This window comes from Hoplias malabaricus, chromosome 3 (genome assembly GCF_029633855.1).
Source record: "Hoplias malabaricus isolate fHopMal1 chromosome 3, fHopMal1.hap1, whole genome shotgun sequence".
Classification (NCBI taxonomy): domain Eukaryota; kingdom Metazoa; phylum Chordata; class Actinopteri; order Characiformes; family Erythrinidae; genus Hoplias; species Hoplias malabaricus.
The window spans coordinates 50,062,969-50,088,867 of NC_089802.1; the positions used below are offsets into that span (position 1 = coordinate 50,062,969).

At 38.5% G+C, this 25,899-nt stretch overlaps 1 protein-coding gene across 2 annotated transcripts in view; it reads right to left on the bottom strand.

Moving 5' to 3' along the window:
* LOC136691661 (metabotropic glutamate receptor 4-like) overlaps positions 1-25,899 on the bottom strand; it is a 137,508-nt gene that overhangs the window by 58,166 nt on the left and 53,443 nt on the right. The gene's annotated exons all lie outside the window — the stretch shown is intronic.

The following is a 25,899-nucleotide window of genomic DNA, read 5'->3' on the forward strand; positions in this document are numbered from 1 at the left end:
CCAAACTCCTCACAAACAAGACACTGGACCGGGACTTGAACCCACAACCTCCAGGTCCCTGGAGCTGTGTGACTGCGACACTACCTGCTGCACCACCGTGCCGCCCCTCAGGGAATATAAAACCAATACATTTTTTATCTCATGTATTTTATAAAAAAAGTTTAAAATGATGACCCCTTATAAATAATTTTTACAAATGTATTATTTGATTGGTAAAAGTCACAGGATGCTCCTGTAATGGACACAGGATTCCACATCCCTGATTCTGTCTATGTCGTATGGAACTTTCCTTCTCTCTCTCTCTCTCTCTCTCTCTCTCTCTCTCTCTCTCTCTCTCTCTCTCTCTCTCTCTCTCTCTCTGTATGTGTGTGTGTGTGTGTGTGTGTTTTATCTAATGACTGCAGGAAGATTAAGAACGTCCATTCGGAGATAACACTCCAGTCCAGCTGCTTCCACACAGGTCAACAGCAGGCATTATCTGTTAGAATCAGAATGATTTCCTTATTGTGTTTGGTGGTTTCTTGGTTTATCTTTGTGTTTGAATAAGTATTTATGAATAGTTATGAATATTTGATACACTCATGTCTTTTTCTGAACTGACACACATTAATATCAAAGCAATACGTATATCTTCACTCCAGAGATATGCTCGAACACACCTTTACATATTTTCTCAGAGCTCTGTTGAAGCGAGGAGACCAATTTTAAAAATTAGGAACACAAGCTACCTCAAAAATACCTTTATTATAGACAATTTATCCAAATGTTTGTAGGCTCTTCATAATTTATTATAACTTAATTCCACTACTTTAGATTTCAACGACTGTGGACACAGATGTCCAGGGGTGTGTGCACAACTTAGTTACCCCAAGTTACCCCAGCTTAAAGTTACCCCATGCACAATGCCATGTGCTTGCAAGTGGGATATAATTGGATTAAATTGGGTAAATGGATTTGTATGGTACATGGGAAAGAAGATTAGTTAATATATATTAATTTATATTGCAATTATTTATTAGCATATGAACATATTTGCCTCTGTTTCCCCATGGCATTACTGAGTTTATTACAGTGAAATGTCAGTGAACAGCGTTCTAGCCTCCCTGCTGAATTATCTATCACTCCTCAGTTACGATGGCTTACTAATCAGCAAATGAAAGATTGCTTTGAACCTTCTCTCTCACTGTGCACTGACCTCAAAGAGTGTTTCTTGAGGTAGGTACAGAAGGTTACAGCTGTTGACATGCTTTAGATGCAGACAACACTTTCACATTTGAAATAAGAATCCGTTGGACAGCCTGGTGCCAAGGCAGGTGTCTAATGATAGCAACAGTTATCTGGAAAAAATGCCCCCATGTCTCAGCGTGTGAATATGCTAGGCACAGAACATGAATATCTTTGCATAAATGTATATGATTACACAGAGCTGTGCAGAGTGGCCTAAAACCTAGCACAACTGTTGGTACTTGGGTGAAATAGTGACTCGGGTGAAAGTAACAACGGAGCACCTCTGGAGTGGTTTGCAGTCTAAACATTGGCCCTGTCACTGGGAGATCACTCATTCGATCCCAGGTGATGGCTCAGTCGTACATGGCAAGGAGTCAAAGTGAGCACAACTGGAGATGCCTTCTAGGTGGCTAGGATGGCCCCCCAAATCCCACCATTGCTAGCAAGCTGACATTTCAGATCTGCGCAGTCTGCATTCTACTCCAACATGTTAAACTCTCCAGTGACATTTCACTAGAATTAAAAAAGAAGCAGTGACTGGTTCCAGCATTATTGTGATGCCCTGCTGACCCGTAAAAGGGAGAATAGAGCCTCTGTCAATGCTACTCTGGGCTCAGCACTGCAGAAACTTCACTATGACACTTTTGGAGGAGGGCACGATGCCCAATAAGCACATTATTTGACATTAACAGGGAACATTTGATCCTCTTTTATCCCTTTGTTGTAGTGATATATTCTATTCTTCTGGCAATATTTTTCACTAGCTGCTGGAACATTTCTGTGAGGATTTGATGGCATTCAGTCATGAGAGCATTAATAATGTTATGTAAAGTAAAGTTATGTATAGTATGTTAGGTGAGTAGTTTTGAATCACAAACTGCACACCAACTCATCCCAAAGAACACGATATGTGCTCCATCAGGCCAGAGAATGCAGTTTGCACTGCTGCCCAAGTTCTGGGGCTTGTACATATGTAGCTGTCACATGTCATGGTGAATCTCAAGCTCACCTGTAGCTGTTCCAGAGCCTCAAATTCACGATTTTCTACAGAGATTAAACAAGTTGTGAATGATTTAATTCCAATGTCAGTAACGTTTGTCTACAAACATTTGCGATTGGAGAATTCTGTCCTCCACTGCAGTCCAGGCTTTAATTGGGGTGTGTAACTTTACAGCTGTGGAAAGTTAAATCTATATCTATAATACACATGGCATACTCTATTCAGACAAATGACAATATGTTATCTTGCTGTATGCATGCAAGATAACATTAAAGAGAAAACCTTCACAGCAGGGGCTTTCAACAGTTTGCAAACATAGGGTAAATTGCATAATAACTAATTTGAAAGAAATATTTCCCCCTCCAATATATATAACGGTGGTGCTGGATTGCTGCTGTTTACTCTGATATGAGATACAATTTTCACATCTGTCAGTGTCAGGCTAAGTGGTGCAGCAAATGGCTGAGCAGCACGAATGGAATGTCAAAAATGTTGCGCAATCACTGAACAGAACAGATTGATCCTGTGCTAGGCAACCACACCAATCTGGAGAGAGGGGTTACAGACCACCATCGGAATCCAATTTTATATACTGCTGCCAATTTCACTTCATTTTCTTGCAGTGTCTAAAGCAGTGGAGTCTGGAGTACTAAATATAGTGCTCTAGGATCTTATATTTATGTTTTATTTTCCATACTTTCGAAGGAGGTTAAAAACATGACTCTCAGGTTTAAGTAAGATTTTTGGGGAGATAAGATGTAAAGAATCAACTTGCAAAAGAAATGGATAAGAGAAGAAACCTGAGTTTCTTATAATATCATCTCTGTCCAAAGAAAAACATTAATTCATTCATTCATTGTCTATAACAGCAGTGGGTCCATATCCTACCCAGAATCACTTGGCGCAAGGCGGGAACACACCCTGGAGAGGCCGCCAGTCCTTTACAGGGCGACATACACTCACACTTACGGACACTGTTTAGTCGCCAACCCAACCTACCAGCGTGAGTTTTTGGACTGTGGGAGGAAACCCACATAGAGACCGGGAGAACACACCAATCTCCTCACAGACAGTCACCCAGAGCGTGAAAGAAAAACATGCATTTACAAAACAGTAACTTTACTAGAGAAGGAAAAAACCTTAACTTTCAATGGAAGTCAACATAAAAAATTGGTACATTGGTCCATTCATCATGAAATGTTCACACAATGTGAATGACACCTGCTGTGTTCAAATGATAAAAAAATATAAAATAAAAATTGACAGAAATATATAAAAAATAATATAAGATATAATACAAGACTGGGACTCAAAAACTGTGTAAAATATTGGGAAACCACCATCAGGGGAACTGTACTCAAAGCTTTCATCTTCATAAGAAAATCAAGCCTTATGTCTGAGATCTGAAATATATCCACAGGCACAGGCATCCCACAGTTAGAAATCCACAAGTGGAACACACTGTGAAATGACACCTCAACACAATGGGTCTGAAAGGATGTCCAGAGTGCAGGATGTTTACACTGAGAAAAGGAAATAGACAAAATGTAAAAGAATATTTGCAAATCAAACAAAGAAACTGCTGGAGTGTGAAGAACAACAAACTTCTCATCCCAGAGCCAAGACCTCAACAACACTGAACGTGTTTCGGATTACTTAAATTGCGAGAAGCAGTAAATGCAACCAATTTCTAAGACTGAACTTCAGAGGTGTGGAAAGTTATTCCTGCTGATTTTATCTCCATATCTGGAAACAGGTTGTCTTCCAAGACTGGAAGCTGTAACAGAGGCAAAGATTGAACACTGAAAATGCCATTATTTTTTATTGATTTATCTGTGTAATTTTTCGTTACATGTTTTCTTTTTTCCCTTATGTCATTAAAATCCTAAACTTATGATCCACGATATGTTTACAGTACACAAACTCTTTAAGATTCTATGTATGTACTATTATATTTACATGACAGACATGGAACATGAGATTGTAGTCATGCTGAGAAACCTAGGTCTCATAAGAAGCTTGCTATTTTCAGTAGAATTCTTGGCTTCATTAGAAGGCCACTGCTGAGAAGCGTCCATCAGACACATAGCATGCTGGCTATAAAGTCACAGAGCATAGCCTAACGAGGCCATTCACATTACTGATGAACCCTTCCTGACATCCACAGAGGCTTTCAGGCACTGAGCGGGACTAGCTTTAAGTTGTGAAGCAGTGAAATTGATCTGTCACTGTAATGGCAACACAAGGCATCGTGACTGACAGGAAGTGAGGATGTCTACAGTATGGATGAACAGATGGAATATTTAGGTGCGATGAAAACTGTTCCTCTTGGCAGGCACCATTTTGCTAAGTTATATTTAGGAGAAAGAAGCCAGCGGTTAACATAAGATTCTACCATAAAAATAACATGTTTGTTTTGCAAAGTCAAATTAGTTTTCATTTGCAAAATTATTAAAAATCAAGCCAGAAATCAAGCTGCAATCATCCCTCAGAGACATTACACAGTCTCATAGCATCTCCTGAGTGTTTTTATGATATATTTACTACTCATATGTGACCTTTGAAAAAGTAGCAGTGCATTGCACCCTGAAAATGGCATCTACTCAAGCTTATCCAAAGCCAGTATCTCTACTATATTGGCAATCATGATGTCCTCATGGTAAACCTCAAAAGCATAAATCTGAATTCGGAGGGTCTGATGATTAAAATTATGCTCATATTCAAAATGCTTTGTAAAAGCCTGACTGGACTGATCAAAAGGAAATATTACAGGGATCAAGATATAAAGCATCAAGAAACAGAGGATCGTTTCCTCTTGGCTTTGGAGCCCACCAGGCTTACATTAACTATTTCAATGTGGTTTACGAAGAAAATTCAGAAGGCAGATAAACAAATATAGTAGTACATTAGATAGGAATTTATCATACCATCATTTTCATAACATTTTGTGAATGCCATACCCTATACATCAATAAAACAAAAGGAAGACTGCTTTTCATTGTTGTTGCACACACACTGCCGAGCAAATACTGTTCACACATGGCCACTAAACACACATATACCCTGAACAGTGAGCAGCCACTTCAGCCAGTGGCCAGGAAGCAGCTGAGGGTTAGGTGCTTTGCTTAAAGGTACTTCAGCTGTGAATGTTGAGGGAGGAGACAGTGCTGTTCCTTCACTCCCAGGGTCTAGAGGGTCCCAAGCCAGATTCTCTAAGCTTTAGACAACAGTTGCCCCAGAAGAATGAATGATGAGCAATGGTCCAAAGCTTGTTACATGATCATACTCTAAAAGTAGGAAACATTATCTCTGTCTTACCTGATGTTGGTTAGATTGAGAAACATGCAGGCACACAGTCAACAGAGGTTAAATAAAAAATGTATCCCCATAAGCATCAAACATTTTACAACTCAAAAACTTTAAACTTAAAAAAAAGATTGTATATACTTTAGTCATATATCAGCCAAAATGTTTGAATGTTCAGAATAATAAAACTTATTTTATTGTGTATTTCCATGTGCTCCTCCATTTAAAATACCACTGCCCTTTATCCTCATAAAACTTAATCACCACAATCACTTAAATAAGCTTACAAACACACGCAAAATCTGCTTTTTATTTATTTTATTTTATTTTTTCCAGTTAGTCCTCATGAATATCTTTTTATTTCATGAACACTAGGTAAGATTTTTGCTCATGGGGCTCCCCCTAGTGAAATTCAATTTACAGCACTGTGCCGACATCCATATGGAGGAGAAGGGGTGGTTTCCTACACTCCTCCAAAACATACATAGTGCAATATCTGCAGTGCTGAGCCTGAAGTAGCAATGACAGAAGCTCTACTTTCCCAATTACAGCTCAGTGGGGCATCATAATGACTTTGAAGCTATAATTGTAAGGTAAAACTTTAGATAGTGTTCCTTAAGCTGTAACAAATACCTCCTCATGAAAGTTAGTCAGAATGTGTGTCCCTAGTGAGGGCCACATTGGTATCAGGATCATTTTTAAAGCTTCTAATGATTTACAGCTTCTTGAAAAACACCAGCTAACAGCGGGGGAGTGACTGTCTGAGCTTCCTGTTTTATTGAAGACAGAAACAGGTCACACACAAGAAAATGAACTGCAGTTATGAAAATAGCCTCTATTGAAATACACACCTACCAAGTACACCAGAGTGGTATGACAGAATATTATGTACGTCTGGATGTGTTTAGAAGGATATAGCACTTCATGGCCTGGAGGAGCAGGGTCAAGTAATCACACTTCAGCACTTCTCTGCATCGCTTTAGCGGCGAGTCGTACTTCGAGCTGTGACCAACAAGAACTCAGTCCTTATTCTGTGGAAGTGATGAATGAGAAATCTTTAAGGTCAGACGAGTGATCAGAGGTAATATGTAGGGGTTAGACAGGCCAGGAGAGGACGGAAAGTATTTGTTGGTTCATTATCTGCACGGAGCAGCATGGCAGCAGTGAGCCGCGTGGCAGGAGAGGAGCTTATCGAGTGTCAGGGTCACAGGGGTTTGGATATAATCACTACAGGCCACCGCAGCAGCCGGCTGAAGCCCCAGGCAAGCTGGGACCAAACCTCACACCTGGAGCTTCATCCCACTTTCTCTTGTCTAAATAAATATAGGCCCGTCAAAATAATAAAGCACAATCTGCCAAGCTGCTGACAATAGGTTAGCGAAAGAAAATGAGGGGGAATAAATAAATTATGGGGGACTCAGGGGAATGCGGAGGGAGATTTCCATCAGGGGGAAAAAAATAAATAAATAAAAAATAAAAGACTAAGTGGCTATTCATTTTCTGCATTTTGCTGCTTTTCTGGGAGAATTCTTATTAAATTCTGAGAGGCTAGAGCCGATATTGTCTGTCTCTCTCCAACTTTTAATAAAAAAATAAAAATAAAAAATAAAATAAATAATATATATATATATATATATATATATATATATATGACAGGTAGTGCAAGATAACTATAACCTATAATCACAGTTAACAGTTAATACAATTTTACATTACTTGTATTAATAGGCATAGGAATTCATAGGAATATGAATTGTATTTGTCCATTTTATTAAGCTCAAATATAAACTGACTGCAGCTGTAAATTTTTACAGCTGGCATTTTGCCTATAGACATTTTGCATCAGGCAACAATTCTGACTCTTCTGTGTGCAATCTGCAAAAAGTCAAGCGTAGCCTAAAGTAAAAGCTGTTAAAGTGTTCTTGGATTGGAAATGAGGTTTGAGTGGAGAACAAAAGAAAAATAACTAAACAAATAAACAACTCTATCCTCTTTGCAATGAAAGAAAAAAATAAAACAATCACATTATATGACAAATACCTAATCATAGAGTCATGACTTTTAACGACAGTAAACAAGAGGTTGTTTGAAACACTTTACATACTCACATCTCAAAAATGTCAGTAATGTTTTTTATATAATGCATTAATTTATATTTCTGTAATTATCACATCAACAACACACACACACACACACACACACACACTCACTCCATATTTCCAAGCGTCTATGGACACTTCCTGTATTGAGTTAGTCCAGCTATTTCAGGGAGCAGCCATTGTGCATGCAGACAATTGTATAATCCCTATTGAAAAGACTTGACCTACAGAATGAGACATGCAGAATCGGACAGCAGCACATGAGCCAAAGGTCATCATGCCCAATGCAAAGCATGATCCAGAAATATAAAATCCCCCCAAGCATCAGGTTGGTGGAACTGTGAAACTTGGTTCTTTAAAGCAGTGGTTCTCAGACATGTAAAACCAAGCACCACCCATTATCAAACCAAAACTCCCAAGTACGACCTATGAGTCTTATCACAGATACACGTGTCCTTGGATCTTTATCCATTCTGAAATTGTTAATCTAATATAATTACTAACAGTTACAGACAGAAAACAAACTAGGCCTAAACAGAATGAACAGAAAGAAACGTGCAAAATTTTGGGAAAGGTATTAAGTGTTTTAAAAGAAACAAAAACGAGAAGAGAGGTCACTTAGTGTATATAAAAAATGCGCTTTAAGAAGATGTGAAAACAGTGTGGTGCTTGGAGCAGGTGCTCACACTGGCTCCTGGAGCTTGTATATGTAGGTCAAGGAGGCGTGGCGCTTATAGTGTTAAACAGTGTTTTAGGACTCTAATGTTGTGAAGAACTGGCACTTTTTTTATTTGTTATTGTGTCATCATGTGAACAGAATTCTAGCTTTGTTTCTACCTTTTTTTTTTTTTTGCCTCTGAATGGGCCATTGCCCTGGAAAACCCCCTTCCCTTCGGACACAATGAACAACGGTGTATGTGTAGCTCATGGTGTTAACACAAACAAATTTTATTAAAGCATAAATATGAAACCTGTGAAACCTTGTGCAATATACACAAATATTGTACACATTATGTTATTAATTCCTTTAAACTAAACTATTAAGTACATTTTTCGAGGCTCTCTCACATACCACCTCTTGCTGCCTCACGTACCACCAGTGGTATGCTTACCACAGTTTGAGAACCACTGCTTTAAAGTGATGGAGCACCATCAAATGCTTTTGTGATGACGTTTATTAATACTCATGGCTGAATGCCATCAAATCCAACATCTAATGAAAAACCATCCCATAAGATCATGGATTGTTAATGCAGTAATTCACATGTAGGATTACACCTTACAGCTGGGGAAATGAATCTCATTGGCTCCATGATCTGCACTCGCAACAATCTTAGCTGCATGGATTTTCATATGATAAAAGGTTTATTCACAATACATTTCCATACAAATATTTTGAAACTGAATATTGACTGGTGGAATTCCCAGTTAAAATCAAAGCGTAATAATTTGTCATTGTCAGAGCATTATCAGATCTTACATCTGGCTCATGTTAAACCTATGCCTTCACTGTTGTTATTAACACCTCTGTGTTATATTTGAGACTGATAATTTTATCATAACCCTTCACACATTTTTTTTATTTTACACCCTATTTTCCCCAAGTAAGTGGTGAAGATTCATAACAAGAGTCTGTCCCCTAAAATTAGCAAGGAATTTGCATCCTAGCAAAGATTCTTCCCCTCCCCCCACATACTGCTCACAATGAACGCTAACGTAAATTTTTACTTTGGCTGGATTCCTCTCTCTCTCTCTCCCTCATTCTGTGTGTGTCTGTCTGTGTGGGCCTGTCTGTGTGTGTGTATGTGTGTCTGTCTTCCCTCTGTATCTCCTCCTCCTGTCTTTCTGGGTCCAACTTGCCACCACTAGCTCGCAAACAGCCTACCGGGATTCTTCCTGGTGCTCCAGATGGTCAGTCTGCTATTGGCTCCAGTTATTGATTTATTTCTCACCCTCCTGTGTAAGACAGCTAACAGTCTGTACTTGGCAGAAGAAGCAGTTGATAGCTTGATGAGTCTTGGAGCAGCTGTTACTGAGAGACTGTTACTTGTAATATAAATATGAATGAAGTAATCCTTGGAATGAAAACATTATATTTACTGTATTTCGTTACATGGACTATGTTTTGTGATGTGTCCATGGAAAATTTTAAATGGATGCTATAATCATAAGGCTTTATAGATTCATTAAGGTGATATACATATTAACTTAATGCCTGGCACAGCTTTCTTATGTTTATAAATAGTTACATATATAATACATCATGAAAAAAAGAAGAATGTGATATTACAAACATAAGGTTTCATAACGCTAAATATTGGAAGCACTATGGCAAAATATAATGTGTTTCTGTTAGAAAATGTTGTTATGAATTGGTAATATTGGCAATGTGTTTTATACACGCACACACGCACACACACACACACACACACACACTATATAGCACTGGTCCCAACATTTAGAAGGAGCAAAAGTAATGGAAAAATAAGCATCCTGTTTGATTCTAATAGTTCTAAACTCCACTGCTGGACCACTCTTCTGATTTGGGACAAGTTGTTTTATATATTTATTTCTTTTTTTTTTATCTGATACTTGTTAAAATCTATTTTTTACCTTGGAACCTCAAACTCTGTGCTCATCCCCAAGCATGTGTTAATCAACACTTTCAGAAGTGTCTCACAGTCTACAAACACTAAATTGAGAGTGTGGTGGATGGCGTGAAAGCTTCGTTTCATGTGATACTTTAATGGGATCCCTGTGGAATATGGGTTGGCTCTTATTTTTGGAAAGTACTACTGGTAAAGCCTTTTAGAATTCTGTCTGAATGATTGTATTTCAGCAGTAGGTCTAAATTTAATTGTGTTCTAATGCATCAATAAACCAAATTCAACCAGAAGGCCAAACTCATCTTTGCTGAGAAATGTTCAATTTGACAAAAGTTGGAAAAACAGCATAAATAACTTGCTATAATGCTTCATAATGCACCATGAATATATATAATTCATTAAAACCACATTTATTATGCATTATGTCATATGTTAACAATATTATAAATAAACTCAGTCCCAGCCTGTGTAATACATTAAGAATAAAACATCTGCGTATTTATAAACACACATAAGCCCTTATATATTAATTATGATCTCTTATGAATACACATAGGATTCATAGAAATGATACTGATTATACTTTTTGAAAGCTTGTAGAACTGTATCGTCATCTAGTTTGTTTTGTTTTCACATTTCTTGGCAAAGACAAGATGAGCCTGTCTAAGAACCAGAAAGTTGAGAAAATCTCCATCTTGTGCTTTTTATGCATTTAATAAAGCACCCACTCTCAAAATCATTCAAAAATTCACAGCACACTGAGACCTGCACTCACAAATCACTGAGCAAGAGCTATATATATATGCTGTTTTCTTGCCTATGCCATTCTCAACATCATTTAAAGAGAAGAAAAAAAACATGATGAAAACAGCACATGTTGAAAAAATGTCTACTCTAACAAAGAAAATGCAGTGAAATCCTATAGATATGTTTTTTATGTATAACAAATGTGTTCTCTCTATGTCTGTGTGGGTTTACTCTGGGTGCACCAGCTTTCTCACACACCCCAAAGACCCATGCTGAAAGATGGATTGGCTGGATAAAACCGTCCAAAGGTGAGTGAATTGCTGAGCGAGTGTGTGATAACACCATGTTGGACATGTAGTGCCCTGGTCCATGGTTTGTTACTGCCTTGCTCCTTATGAGTCCAAGTGGGCTCTGAACACACCGTGACCTTGATTAGAATGAAGCAGTTACAAAAGTTTAATGGATGAATAGAAGTATAAATAAATGCATTACACATAAAAATGCCTTAGTCATCTTTTACATGAATTATGAATTGTTAATGTATAGAAAAAAATAAACCTCTAAGGTGTATTTGTCACAATTATGCAGTGTGATCCATTATCAGACTAATGTAGAGCAAAAAATGCTATGATAATATTCAATAACCATAGAGCTTTTAAATTTTAGTTTGTATTGTTATAATAAAACATGACCAGACTATGTTTATGAGTATGTCGGTTTGTTTGTCACTAGAAAACTGACAGAATGTGTTATACATAGTATTTATTAGGGATTTTAAACATGTTAAGTATTCATAATCTGTGATAAACCTTATTATAAAGTGCAACACATTCCTAAATATTTAGCCGTGTTTTTTAAGTCCTGATGAATGTTTTATAACTCATCAGATATGGCACTCACAGAAAGAGTTACCTGTGCTAAACCTAGCATGTCTCATTTACACAAAATGAGTAAATCTGGTGTGAGAGAAACCACCAATGGCACTTGGCTTGTTACTTCCTCAGATAATTAATGAACAGAGGCTTGAATTATAGATGCTTACTAGGAGCATTAATTATTCAAAGTTGTCTTTGTGGTCTAGAGCCCTTGGTGGCTGCTGTGGGTAAAATATTGGCAAGGGAAATACCACCTGTATTATTATGTTGATTAGTTCCCCTCCTCTTTACCATAGGGCTGTATTTATCTGTGGAGAGATTGGAAATTAACTGCTTGGCTGGGTTAGATATCAACTCATTGGTTGCTAAACAACTAAGGAACACCAAATGACGTTCTGTATAGCTATAATTAAACTCAAGTGGCGGCTTCACTATATAGTTTTCAAGCAGGGTTAGTAAACTGACATCTCCCTCTCATAGTGCGCTGCACCCATGGGTCATAAATTAATTAATAATCCTTATTTAATAAAGCACTGTATTAAAACACCTGCTGTGGATGTGGACACAGTACATTGGGTGAGGTGAGGGCTAAGTACACCTCAACACTTTAATGTCAATAGGCATTATGGCTATAGTGTATGTTTGCTATTCTAAACACAATTTCAAATCACATATCAGCTACGTAAATGTATAAATACTGATTAACAGATTAGTCGCAGTCACACAGCTCCAGGGACCTGGAGGTTGTGGGTTCGATTCCCGCTCCGGGTGACTGTCTATGAGAAGTTGGTGTGTTCTCCCCGTGTCCGCATGGGTTTCCTGCGGGGGCTCCGGTTTCCTCCCACAGTCCAAAAACACACGTTGATAGGTGGATTGGCAACTCAAAAAGTGTCTGAAGGTGTGAGTGTGTGAGTGAATATGTGTGTGTGTCTGTGTTGCCCTGTGAAGGACTGGCGCCCCCTCCAGGGTGTATTCCCGCCTTGCGCCCAATGATTCTAGTTAGGCTCTGGACCCACCGCGACCCTGAATTGGATAAGCGGTTACAGATAATGAATGATTGAATGAATGATTAACAGATTATATCAGCAGGTTGGAATCTTTAACTTAACTGATTACAAAATGGAGACAAAACAAAGTGTATATTATATATTGTGTGATCAAAACTTTGTGGATAATCAATGAAAGAATTTTATCAAAAATTTTCATTTTACAAATTTTTGCTGTGATAACATCTTCTGCCTGGACTAGATGCTGGAGGATCTGATGGCATTAAATAAATATTTAGCGAATAGAACAGAACTGCTACAATATAGTGCTATTCATAGCATATGATTCACATAGGACTCAGATTCAGGATTTATAGAGGAACGTACATGGTTAGTTTTTTCAATGGTGGACTCATTCATTAATTCTTCTAAGTAGAGCTGCTAGAACTGAAAATTTTTTGGAAAATAAATTCCTGGAGACAGCCTGTATAACTGACACCTGTCCTCCTCCTAATGATAACTCCTCCAACACATAATTTATGACATACACTAGTCAGCCATGACATTTAAAACACCACCATGATTCTACACAGACCATTCATTTTAAAAGCTCCACCTGCCATTCAAGTGCACTTTGTAGTGCTACAATAACAGACTCTAGTAGATCTGTTGCTTTGCGTGTTCTGTTAGCTCGCCATCATCCTGTTGTTTAGTGCACAAGACACCCACCAAACCACCACAGACCAGGTATGGATCATTCTTAACGCTGCTGTGACACTGACGTGATGGTGGCATGTTAGTGTGTGTTGTGCTGGTATGAGTTGATCAGATACAGCAGGCTGTCTGGAGTTGTTAAACACCTGAGTGTCACTGGACAGAGAATAGCCCACCACCCAAAAATATCCAGCAGACAGCATCCAATGAAAACATCTCAAGGAGCAGAGTATGATTATAAAACTGTGCAGCAACAGATGGGCTACTGTCTCTTACTTTGCAACCAACACAGTAGTATGTTTTATAAAGTGTACAGTGAGTGGACACAGTGTTTAAAACCCAAGCATGCACTGCTGTGTCTGATCCATTCATAGCAGCACCGCCATTAAACACACTACCACCACCACGTCACTGCAGCACTGAGAATGTACCACCAGCCAATTAAATGCTGGCTCTGGTGGGTCCTGACCACTGAAGAGCAGGAATGGGGGTGGGGACAAAGTATGCAGAGCAACATATGGACTACAGTCTGTAACTAGAGCTACAAAGTGCTCCTGTACGGTCCGTAAAGCTGAGAAAATGGACATTAACTGTAGAAACCAGGAGGTGGTAACTTTTTAAGCTTCAGTAGGTGTAAACATTAAGATATTTTAAGCTATTTAGAGCATTTTTATTGGTCCGTTCATTATGATTCTTTCCTACAATGTAAAGTGAACATAATTTGGAAGATGGAAGATATGAGGTTTTGTTGCAACCCTGTTGATACATATGAAATTAACACCTTCTTTGTTCTGCCTTGCTGTATAAAACACTGTCATTAGATTTTCAAGCCCTGTCAATGTCATGACACTAGGGTTTTAAATGTCAAACTCATCATGTGAGCTCTATATTTGCAAAAAAATTGCACTCCATTTTGATTTATCGCCCCGCAGGCGCTGGGGCACTGTTGTTTTCCGAGTGTGTGTAAAGGGCCACATCAGTGCAGATGATGAGGGTTTCCACAGCCGTCAGATCCCTGCCACTGCTACCTTCATCACAGCAGAGCAGAGGCCATCAGTACCGCCACACACACTGACAGCTCACAACTCGCCTGAGGGGCTGCAGTCCTGCACTTAACAGTCGCCTGACAGGCTTTAACACAGTGTCACACACTGCCCTTAGTCATTCTCCCCCATCAAACTGGCCATGATTCATTCTCCCTCTCTCGTTCTCCACACTCTCTGTCTCTCTCACACACACAATGTCTCCACCCCCTCCTTTCTCCCCATCCTCTCTCACTCTCTTTCTTGCCGTCCATCCGACCCTCTTTTCTGTCATCTTGTTTCTTCCTCACTCACCCACTGTCTCTCTCATTCATGCTCTTCCTATCTTCACTGTCTCTCTGTCTTCCGTTCTCTCTCTATCCCCCTCTCACCCTCTCGCGCTGTCTCTCTCTCACTCTCACCATCTTCTGTCACTCCCCCACTCACTCTGTTTCTATGCCTCACTCTCCACCCCTTTCGCTCTCCTCTTTCACACACACACACACACACACACTTTGACACATGACAGCTAGTTGAAAGTGAGATAAAATGCCTCTCAATTGGTCCTGCTTCCAGCAGACTATTTATAGACATTAAGACAATTTGTGGTTCTCTACATTCACATCCATCTAGGGTCCTGTAAAATACACCATGCGGATCCTCATTAACAGATCTCGCTGCGTAAGAGCTGAACATCAAACATTAAAAATTAATTTTATTATCTCCAAATTCGTAATCTCTTGAGTTCAGTTCCAAAATACTGAACATCAAAGAACACAGTGGTATCTTTACAGAGATAAGGGCAAAACCTTCTTTCCAGGAGCTGATAAAACAGACAATGAGTGTAGATACATAGTAGGTGTTCCTAATGTAATGAAAGACAATGTAATGAATGATATTCCAACAATAAAATGTTATTTTAGACCATTGCAATTCCAACAATAATGAAAAGTATGAATAAAGGTAAGCATGGATGTGTTTTTGTACAATACCATATGCTGATATACACAGTATAGCAAGGTCACAGAGCCAAATGTCCGTTACTGAGCATTTAGAAATAAATGCAGAGGAATATGTAGCTGTAAATTTTTAATTCCATAAAATAACACAGATGTGGTTACATTCATTAAGAATTGAAGGCAGTTTCCACTCTGAAATTCAGAAATGTTCCACAGGCTCATTATTATCTTGTTTGTATTTTTTTTCTGCCACAGATCACCAGAGGTGGTTAGTCATTATTATCCCACTCAGCTGTGCTCTTAAATAGGAACGTGTTAATTAATAATGCCTTTGCATGCAAACTCATTCATATTCTGACCACAAATGAATAAGAAAATGGAGTTACGCTCAGAAAGAGAATGAAAAAATGTGAGAATTACGCCTCATGGGCAAAAGTCTCCTGTTTCATCTAATGTGAATATGAGAGCTGGCACACAGTGCTGCCTCACTTTGAAGGTTTTTCATCCTGGCTGATAACTAGCGTGTGTACACGCGCATTTTAATTTGGACGAGTAAGACGTAGTCTGTTATCACACTGCAGGAAATGGCTTTGATTAATAATGCAATCTAAAATGCACTTAACCATATTGTAAAATGCTGATGAGTTTTAGAGTGTGGAGTAATAATAATAATAAAAAAATGTTAAAAATCTTGACTGAAGATAGTAAGTCTTCTGCCTCATTTCCGTTATGCTTCCCAGATCTGGAGTGAGCAGGAGGCTATTGTTTGGAGATGCACTCTTTGAAAAGGTTAGCTCTTGATTGGGTTCTGAGTTTAAGTCTGAACATACAGCTACTGAGTGGTTCTCTTCAGTAGTGGGCAGTAATATTGCACAGAAGAACAGGAATGCTTGGCACAGAGTCAACTACCAGGGCACTAGGGGGCACTCTCACAATAATGTAACATAAAACTGACCAAAGCCTTGACTTAAATAAGTGCATTTTGTTAATAGCTCTAAACCATGCTCTCACAATGTCTGCATACCAAAGCACACACACTACTTTACAGAGTCCACTAATAATTTAATACTAACATTATCATTTGGAACTTTGGAGAAGGGAAATGTTTAAGAGTAATTAATATATATATATGTGTGTGTGTGTGTGTGTGAGTGTATGTAACAGAATACTATACTATTGCATGCACTTTAGATTTTAATTTTGCCAAAATATTTAATATGCATAATGCTATTTTCAGTGCACTCAATTTGTCACAATAGGGAGAATTTTCATTCATTTTCAAACAAAGAAAATATTTCTCCCTGAATAGACACATTAAAAGGAAGGTGTTGAGAGAATCTGATAATGGATTAATTACATTTTTGCTGCTGGTGGTTTAAAGGCTAAAAGGGAGGAGACAGGACATGGTCCATCTCCCAAAGTCTGTTACACTATACCTACACTTATACTGGCAACCACCCATATTTTTCCATTCCTAGCATTTAATTAATTTCACTTAATTAATGGTTTCAATTTATTGCTTATTTTTTTTTGCCTATTTGTATTTATTACATTACTGTTTAAAAATCATAATTTAAACTTAAGTTGTTTTTTTTTTAACTTTTTATTTTTATTTTTATTTATTTTTTATTATCTATTGTACAGTGTCCTTGGGTCACTTGAAAGGCGCTTTCAAATAAGAATTTATTATTATTATTATTATTATTATTATTATTATTATTATTAAGTCAGTCTACCCAAAAAACAAGCCATTTAAACTCTACTAAACTCCACTCCCAACTACTGATGACCAATCAGAACAGAATTTTAATTTTGTGTGTTTGGAAAATTGAATTGCTTATTATAAAATATGCATTGCTACGATAAAAATGAAAACCAAACAATTCCATGTTAAATATTAATATTTTTGCAGCAGGTAGTGTCGCAGTCACACAGCTCCAGGGGCCTGGAGGTTGTGGGTTCGATTCCCGCTCCGGGTGACTGTCTGTGAGGAGTTGGTGTGTTCTCCCCGTGTCCGCGTGGGTTTCCTCCGGGTGCTCCGGTTTCCTCCCACAGTCCAAAAACACACGTTGCAGGTGGATTGGCGACTCGAAAGTGTCCGTAGGTGTGAGTGTGTGAGTGAATGTGTGTGTGTCTGTGTTGCCCTGTGAAGGACTGGCGTCCCCTCCAGGGTGTATTCCCGCCTTGCGCCCAATGATTCCAGGTAGGCTCTGGACCCCCCACGACCCTAAATTGGATAAGCGGTTACAGATAATGGATGGATGGATGGATATTAATATTTTTGCTTATAAGTATTTGAAGAAACCTTTGACAGGGTTCTAGCAAACACCCGATATAATTCAACACATGCAGGCTCAAATTCCTCAATCGGTTGTAGATCAATCTGTCTCAGTATTGCTGCTGTCCTGACGCTGACTCTAATCTCAGTTTTGTCTGTTGGAGCAATATATTTGTAGGGCCTCTAGGCTCTGTCTCTCCCTCTCTCTCATGATCCTGGATGCTGTACTTCAGATGCCAGGCTGTTTTGCTGTACAAGCACAGGGGAAAGGCTTTGAATCCATTAAGATTTCATGAAGTACATATTCTGCAAAAAAAATCAAGAGCCTACTTGTAATCACAACATTGATCTCACCTCACTCATTTCGCCGAGTCATGCTTTACTAATCTGGTGCAAATTACAGTAAAACCGTAATATAATAGGGGCATTATTCTGCTGGACAATGTGGATAGTTTGTTTACAGCGCACTGTGACAGGAATTAGAGGCCAGAATGCTACTCACTTATACCAACACATGGAGTTATTAATTAGCCCAGTCCTTCACTGAGAGCACTGCGGGAACTTCAAAGTGGAAGTGGACCTCAAACAAATAGGTTACAGAAGCTTGGCAGGGCTTATAGCGCTATCAGCAAACACCTTTGTTTATAAAACGTAACTAATTTCCATGCAAAAAAATGAAAGAATGTACAAGTTATTAAGCACTGCACATTTATTCATACATTAAATATATTATACACATCCTGGCTGTCCAAAGAAAAACATGCATCTCCCAAATAGTAAATGTAAAGGAGAAGGAAAAAACCTTAGCCTTTCAGTGGAAGTCAGTGTAAAAAGATTTTTTCCAAGTAATTTTGGAGCATTTCCATTGGTCCATTCATCATGAAATGTTCACACAATGTGAAGGACATCTGCTGTGTTCAAATGATGTAGTAATCTAAAAATCCACAAAAAGAGACACACACGTTTTTTCTGTGGACAGCGACAAATTGCATATTTCACTCATTGACCTCTTCATTAGAAACACAGAAATTACATATTTAAAAGACTGTAGACACCACTTACATATAATTAATCTAATTGTAGCACACACTAAGGCCACAGCTGTTACACTGTGCATGCATTTCTTTTATAAATCCATATATTAACATAACATACAATGGGATGCTCTAGGGCAGCTGTACATGAGCAGATGTTCACCATGCTTAAGGTCAAGTGTCGGCTAAAGAGGTATACTCCAACACCCACAGGTACTAGGCTGGGGATTAGTGTTACTGCAGTGTCTGGTGTGATGGAACAAATTTCAACACCTTTGAAATGTAAAGGAGTGGTGTTTGTGATCCAGAACTAATCAGACATCATCAGTACTTGGCCTCACTAATGTTCTCAATGCCAGCAAATCCTTAAACAATCTGCCAGCATCCAGTGTAAATCCTTCCCAGAAAAAGTTCTGGCCACTATATCAGCAACGGGGAAACAATATTTGAAATTATTTGAAAGAAGAACTCTCTTTTGGCTGTATAATGTACTTTCTTGGCCCATTTTATTGGTGTGGTTTTCTGTTGCTATGCACAGTTTTTGTTAGCAATTAAACAGCCTTCACCAGTGGTCAGTTTATGACCAGAGACACTATTGATTGGACATTTTTGGGCATCCAACCACCCACAACCTACCAATGACCCTGTTGTGAGTTAAAAAAAAAAAAAAAAAAAAGAAAACGCATACAGCAGCACCCCATGCATTCATACAAGTACAACACCCAATATTCTTGCACTCCCTGATGTGTTCAGAATGGTCCACTACCCAGATGTCAGATGTCAGGTCCTGTAGTCAGCCAATAGCCATTGGGAACTGGGCTAGAAAGTAGGTGATATATTGGGCATAGCAAAAGACGGGTCACAGTCTTACATAGAAAATACACCTGCATATTAAACCAAGAAAGTGTGTGGACCTCACAGTGTGGAAAGGTATTTCAATTAAAACCGACCATGAGAGTAAGGGTTAACGTCACAAAGTCATAGAAAAAGTCTACCGACTCCTCTTAGTTACTGTGCAACTTAAATTCACCAAATTCAAAAAGTAAGTGAATATAATAAGATTAATACAACAGTTGTATTGGTAATACAGCAGTTCTGTTGATGCATGTGCGATGGAATGTTGACAAGCCATCAAGAAGGAAATGAGTGAAAAGTGATAGACTTTTGATGATAAAAAGTGCTTCTAAGCTTTAGGACACAGACAATGACCTATTTGAGATCTTCCTGCTATTCTCTCCATGTTTACTAATTACAAAAACACTTCCTCACTGTCACAGAACACTAACATTTTCTGCTCATTGCTGTTGCTAACGATGTGCCTGAAGCAACAGCACTTTTTTAAAGCTTAACTTGAAAGCTGAAGATGCCTATATGTGTAATGTGCTCCTCTAATGGTTTTATTCAGACAGGATGAGTCACAAGTTGGCAACTAAGATTTCATTATCTCAGAGACTCTGGTGGTTTGCTAAATGTAATAGGCTTCCTGGCACTGTCCCACAGTATCCAAGACTCATCGATTTATTCCCCTCCGCATGCCCTTACTCCTTCATTGAAGCAATATATTAGCCTGGAATTTTTTTTTTAATTTTGTGATCACTGTTTGCAACATTACAGCAGACCATCTCCGTCCAAAAACAATCCTTACAAAATTATGGTAACAGGGACAAACAAAACATTCCTAACTTTTAATGTACATTATTGTTACCAACTCTTTTTCCATGCAGTTTTTGCCAGATCTTAACAGTGATGTTTTTACAATGTTAATGTAGCTTTTAGTTGTATGTTTAATGGTCTCTGCTAATTTTTATTTAATGAGAGGGTATAACTGCTAGGATTGGCCTTAAAAATAAATTAAGGGCATTGATTCCACATTTGCTTACACCTATACTGTCTGTCAGTATTTTTTCCCTTTTTTTTGGGTGAGGGGGCAGGGGGGAGAGGGGAAGGGGGTTGCTATGAAAGAAAAAGAAAGGTGTCTTTCAGCTGCAGCTGTAAAGATAAAACCCTATATGTTGGTTGGAGTAATTCACCTGAAGGCAGGAGAACATTAGGCAGCAGTCTGGCTCAGTGGGAATGTGACTGAGGCTGATTTCAGTATAAACCTGCTCTCCTCGATAGGGGACATTATCACAACGATGAGGGGGGAGGGAGAGGGTCTGACTATAAGAGTTAGAGGAAATGAAGTCGACTTATAACCGAGCGTCAGCCCTAGCCTCATCCTCCTCTGGTTCCGGCCATGATTAACAGCCTCTAGTCCCATTAAAGGGAACATGTTCCTTTTATCTTTCATTAAACACACTTCTTTGAGTGCCGCTCATCAGGGATGTTACTGAGAGAGTCACACAGGTCTGAATATGACACATTTGAAAGGTATATATGAAAGATTTATATACAAAAAAAAATTTTCAGGTCAAATGGCATTAGAAACCAGCTTGAGATTTTTACAAATCTGGCTATTAGAATATCAGGAACCAGAAGACATAAAAAAGCATTTTTTTAAAATAAAATTCTGAGGATATTTTCTCACTGTTTGCTGTCACTCAGTTTGCATGATGGAAAAAGCTCTGGTGTTTTTATGTAGACCCTGCTCATTAAATGAAAATAAAACTAAGGGTCCCTTTCAAAACTGCAACTGACTTTGTCCTGCGCTGTGTCGCCTATTCAGCCACGAGAAACCACATCTGGAGGCACATGGATTGTGGAGAGACCTCAGAACTTTGAAAAGCATGAAAAAAAGAGGAGGATGTTACTCTACTTCTGCTCCATAGGAGAATAATACTGACTTATTTTTGCTATTACAGATGACTCAAGTTGGAACGGACCCCAAATTAGGGAGACCGCTTAAAGCTTGAAAGTATATACACAGCGAAAGGACAATATTAAAAGCATGATACAAATTTGTTTTTGTGGTAATTCAAACAGTGAATAAAAACTTACAGATGAGTTGAACTTCAGTCACGTACCAGGCAAAACCCCCCACACAAACCAACCGTTACACCTTAAAAAGTACAGCGCTTCTGAACAAAAACAAACACGGGGTTTGTTTTGCTGTGAGAACAACATTACCCCCCCCCCCCCATCTCTGATCTGGTCACTAATATTCTGAACATAATGTATGTATTAACAACATTTACTCCTCAGGTGTACTATATCTAATTTACTAAAACGGCTTTATTTGTAATTCATTGTCGTTTATATTTTGTTTGTTTGTTTGCTTTGTAGTGTCACAAATCCAGCATGTCCATTCACCCAAAATCAGCTTAGCCACTTCCACACATAATGTCAAAAGAAGTGTTTGAGCATGAACCTGAAACTGTTTGAATGAGGTAAAATCAAGGGCAGCAAATCAGAACAGAGGCCATTTACATAAGTCAGGCACAGTAACAAAAACAGCTGGCATAAATCTAAGAGATAAGAGAAACTACTGTTTCTGATGCTATACACAGAGGTTATAATTTGGTTTCAGAGAAGAAATAAATGCAAGGCAAATGTGACATACAAGCCCTTTAAAATCAGAGGGAAAGCCTAGCCTTCCACACCGAGGATCCATTTATTAAGAAATCCTGTCCTCCCTAATAAACAGAGGCAGGACTCAACTGAATATCTCCCAGGAGCAACATATAAAACGCGAACAAACATTAGGCAAAACTGCAATGCAGAGCTGGTCACGACAGGAGAAATCAGCTGCTGTTGAAGAGCTAGAAAATCAATCCTTGTCCATTCATGAGCAGAGTTAGACTCCCACAGTCACACAGAGCTTCAACGATTCGCTCTGGTATGGAAATCGTGCTGAACTAATGCCAGTATCACTTCTGAATTCCTCTATCTTCCGTTTCCCCATGTCCTCAAACAGGTAAAACATTATGCTTCTGCGTTAAAGCCCCAGGTCCGACAGCTTGGCCTGATAAACTCAGACACATGAATTAAACAGCCACAAACACTACCTCCACAAGCAGCTCATAGAGAGCCAGAAACACTAAATAATGAGCTTGAAAAGCTTGAAATCAACATATTCCTCTAAGTGGGTGGGCACATATTTAGACACAGCTCTTATAATAATTTCATGCACTGTTAGCATGTGCTACAATTGTTCTATTCATAAAACACAAACAACCAGGATAGAGGACAAAAAGCTGCAGACACCAATGCAATGCCCTTTTTTTCTCTGTCAGAGATAGGTCAGTGAGGCATGTTTGAGAGAGAAAAATCAAAAAGATGAGCCCCTGGTCTTAAGTTCAATGTCAGTCTGTCAGCTAGAATGGTCCTAGAGAACTGTTCAGGTACCCTGGCATGAGCTGGATCAGCTTTTGTGATCTAGAACTGATCATCAGTCCATCATCGATACTTGAACCAGCTAAAGTTTATGTGGCGGATTGAATGAAATACTGCAATACTCACCCCAGAAGAGTATATTCTTCAATTGCAGCAAAGGGGAACATGTTCCTACTGGTACTTCAGAAGAACTACTGGACAAGCAGCTGTTCACTAATGTTTGGCCATGTGGTGTACATACGTTTGACCCACAACACAAACAAATACATTTATCAGCTCATCATGAGGAGGAGTCCTAGTATGAAGTTAATAACATGGATTATGTGTTATCATTTGCTCCATCAACAGGACGGTTTTGAAATCATCAGAGTGTGTTTGGCTTAATGGGCACTTTTCAAGGAGGCTTCAACCTAATTGGCCAGAACATAAGCATGCAGTTTCTAATCTCACTACAACACTGAATACCCCACTGTACCAATAAGATAACAAAAGCAGGGATCATTTTGGAGCCAGTGCAATGACGGTGGGGCAAATTAGGGCAAGACTGCCCTTCAACACAATCCTTCTAGACATAATGAATTTCAACATAATTTACTTTCTTTTTCAACTAGTTCAGTTAGATCTTCCAGAGATGCTGTGTTTACTCTGTCACTTGTACACACACTTAAAAAATGATGACTCTACAAGGGTTCTGGGTAACCCTGCACTTTTGAGGAACATTTTGCATGATTAAAGTGTTCTTTGCATCATGAAAGTGTTCTTCAGATTGATAGCGAATGTGGTATAGATGGTTCTGTACAGGACCATATAAAAAAGGCTTCTGTATGGCACCAAAAACGGTTCCTTTGTTATTACAATGTCAAGCTTGTCAACCTGTTAATCATACAATAAGTTCTTCAAGTGTTCAGGGTTCTGTATAGGACCATTTCCTTTAATAAAAGAACCCTTGTAGAACCACCTTTTTTAACTGTGCACTATTTATCAGGGATTTTCTGGATTACTTGTTGTACAGAGAGAAACACAATGTTTGGTGGGGCACAGCTGTAACCCTCTGCCTGCTTAACTGTCATAGGGACACAACTATGCAGCTAAAAGCCTGTTAAACAGATGAATTAATTTAAAATTACTCTGTCATGGATAAGAAATAAAAACACGATTAAAGGCGTCACACAATTTAAAAAAAAAATTGCTGTCAAGTTAATTTACGTGCTGGGAACTGATTTAAAGTGTTTACAAAGCACCAGTGCCTGTAAGTTTTTACACAACGAAGAGAACTCCAAATGTCAAAAAGCATGAACCTTCCTGCTCAAATCGTTTTTTACTTAAATTTGCTGTTGATAAAACTGACTCTAAATTCAGAAGAGCGCTAACTGCATGAATGTAAGCTAATGGACAAAGTGCTACAAGACTAAACAACTTGATTTTCTGTGCCAATTCAATCTGTGGAAAAAAAACTACAAGAAAAAACCTTACAGGCAGGTTAAACTTCAGCCATGTACAAACAACAGTTGTTTCTTTCCCCCCCTCAAACATACAGTTCCACCTTAAAAGATGCAAAGCTTCTAAATGTAAACAAACAGCGTTTCCCCACATTCATACACGTTCCATTTAACACTGAAAAAAAAAAAATTATATATTTCCCTTTAATATTCTTTATTTGCATATTTTTGAAGAAATAGTTAAAAAACTACATAAAGTGGTTTCTGAGCTTGTGTTATCAATGACCCTTTTACTCGCTCATAAATAAAGCCATTGGTAATATATATTATGCCTTTGCTAGTTTAATTAATGTCTTTGCTGTAGTGTTGTAATATGTATTTTTGGTAGATTAGACTGTTATAAGTGGCTACAACCAAAACATATCACTATGTGGCTGATTATTTTAAATATTTAAAAATTTAAATTACAGGTAAAAAATATGAAGTAAACTGGCTCTGACTCAAAGCACTAGCTGCTCAAACATTGGGAAAGGTGCTGATGCATTATGGGAAATGAAGTTCCTGTAGTGAATTTGTATATGGTGTTCTGTAGTTCTGCTCAGCAATCCAGGATATTGACTTTTTACTGGAGTGGTTTTAGTAGGGCACAGCAACATTTTACTGGGGCTCCAGTAAACTGGGTCTAATGACGGCCCTGCTATACATCAATGTTTGCAGACACCACATTTAATAAGTGAGTTCCACACATTTAGGGCGCACTCATAGCTGACACTGGTGTTCTGTTGTGCACACACTGTTTGTATAATTCTCCATGCGAGTCTGAGGCAGTTGCTCTCAGCCCTGGTCCTGGTGGGCCACTTCCCAGTTTTGTGATTCCTCTGCTCCAAACACAGCTGATGCAACTAATGAGCAAATTCGCAGACCGTTCCAAAGTTGAAGTGGGTGTGATGGAGCGAGGAGAATACTACAACATGCATGGCAGTGGCCCACCAGGACCAGGATTGAGATCCACTGGACTAAGTTCACAATATCATGCCAAGCATCAGCTAAATGGAAATAAAACCCCCAACAATGCATTGCAGAGCTCAAAAGTAATGGAGAACCATCCAGTTTTATACTTTAACAAAGACAAAAGAGGACCGGTGAAGGATGTGAATTAAACAGTACTGCAGACCACATCTCATTAAACCCAGCAACATTTCAAGATTTGTCTTTCTTAACTGCTTAATATTATTTAACAAATTCTTTCAAAGGCATATTGAATATTTGTATCTATAATTTCATTTAGTTTGCATGGGTGTCTCAAAAAAATAAATCATTTCTACCTTCACCAGT